Genomic DNA, 1,935 nt, shown 5'->3' with positions numbered 1-1,935 from the left:
TGGTTGAGCTCTCTGGTCCCTGTTTCATTGTAAAATCATCAGGGTTTGATGGAGCAGTGGTTGGCGTGTTTGATTCATAATCTAAGGATTTATCAACTGCAAAATCAAAAATCTGATGATTAGAGCCATACTGATGAGTCCTAATAGGACGAAACACTGTGTCTATGGATATATATATATATATATGGTCCAGGTTAAGCCTGAAAGTGAAACCAAGATGGCCTAAAACTTGAATTCTAGTGGGTAGCGCACTATTTCATTCAATCTTATTGAAATAAATCATGTCAACACCTCCTCCCTCCTCCTCTATTTAAACGAACTCCACTTTACAAAAATTGCTCCAATCTACTCCAAAATGAACCATTCAATAAATCATATTCAATCTGCTTTAGCAAATTCATAATTATTACAATTTGGTTTATAATCCAAAAATAAACTCAGTGATTAAGAACGCCCCCCCCCCTCCCTCTCTCTAATATATATTCTATTCTCTATGGTATCTGCAAATCAATGAGACAACGTTCTACTGCAAATTAGACAGATAAAGGTAAAATGTATGCAACATGACTGGTATCACGTTGTGACCTCGTAGCTCCTGTAGTTTTGATTTAACACTCAAGTAAGAGAAAATCAAATTCCTCCGGTCATATATTAGCAAACCTAAACATGTTCTCAACAGCTGATTAATAAGAGGAGTTATGATTAAATCTTACTTTAGTTTGACATGGTTGTTGTTTATAAAATGGCATCAGAAACCTCTAAGTTAAGTAGGAAGGTTTTTTAAAGCCCAATGAGGGAGGGGTGGCTGCTCTCAGGGTTTTGGATAAATTTCCGATTTTAACTCCTAGACCCGGGGAGCAGCCACCCCTCCCTCGCCCAATTAAGATCTCACCTCTACGTATAAGCCGGCCACATACTGTTGAAAACTGCTTAGCTCATTATTTCACGACGTTACAGTCACTAACCTCTGAAACCACATATTACAAGAATACAAGAAGNCCTGTACACTTTGTACACCGTGTAGGGTTTACACCGCGCATTTTCTTAAAAATATTTTCCTGGATTCCCCGAAGTCCCGAAGTTACCGGGTTAAGTGAAAGTGAGACGGATGGATAGATAGCGAAGAATCGAAGAGAGCTCTCACTTGGTTTACAGCCGGGCCTGAACTGATCATTTTCTCTGGGTTGGTTTCTCACTCTTATACACCGTTACTTACACTACATATAGATAGATAGATAGATAGACAACGGTCCTGTGGATAGATAGATAGAACAGGCGACAACTAGAGCAGAAGATAATTAGTAGACACATTATTGTTTCAAATAAAAACTAAAAAAATTCTTTAAAGAATGGATAAAATGCAGAGAAATTTAAAAGTTGAATTGTCCAATTTTTAAAAATAACCTAAGAATAATTTCAAAACCAACTTGTATGCAAAAACATCTGATTTAAAAATAAGTTAGATTTTTGCTTAATTTTTATGACATTTTACTTATTTTTATTTTTCTGAATTTTACGTAACTTTACACGTTGGCTATTCAGTGCTTGATCCAAAAATTCGTTTAACCTAACCCATGTTTTTTCAAGGAACCCAGTTTAGTTTACTGTACAATTATAGAGCAGAGAGGTTTCCTATGTATTTAATAATTTTTATATACAAATATACATACATACATTATATTTTATATATGTGAATATCTTGGTTTAAAACTATTTCTAAAACGTTAAATATAAACCCTAAATGAAGTACGATAAAAAATGTTATTTTTGTTGTTGTTGTTGAAGACTTCTCTTCTGAACTCTTATTAATTCTTACGTAGTTTAGATTTTACTCATGTTTGCTGTAAACTGCGAACGACATCTTTAATCTAAATTTTTAGGATTGGTATAAAAAATCAATTTTTTCATTTTTAATTAGATGTAAAATAAGGTTTC

The 1,935-nt window shown here is 33.9% G+C and overlaps 1 long non-coding RNA gene across 1 annotated transcript; it reads right to left on the bottom strand.

Annotated features, from left to right (window-relative positions):
• Window positions 1-892: 892 nt before the first annotated feature.
• Window positions 893-1,149, bottom strand: LOC111704344 (uncharacterized). Its single transcript, XR_002765796.1, has 2 exons — window positions 1,086-1,149; window positions 893-967 (listed from the first exon to the last, which is right to left on the bottom strand). It is a non-coding gene; the product is annotated as an uncharacterized LOC111704344 (long non-coding RNA).
• Between the last annotated feature and the right edge of the window lie 786 nt (window positions 1,150-1,935).

Source organism: Eurytemora carolleeae, unplaced genomic scaffold, assembly GCF_000591075.1.
Source record: "Eurytemora carolleeae unplaced genomic scaffold, Eaff_2.0 scaffold480, whole genome shotgun sequence".
In the NCBI taxonomy this organism is placed as follows: domain Eukaryota; kingdom Metazoa; phylum Arthropoda; class Copepoda; order Calanoida; family Temoridae; genus Eurytemora; species Eurytemora carolleeae.
The sequence above is the reverse complement of the archived record's forward strand: the minus strand, read 5'-3'. Positions and strand labels throughout refer to the sequence as shown.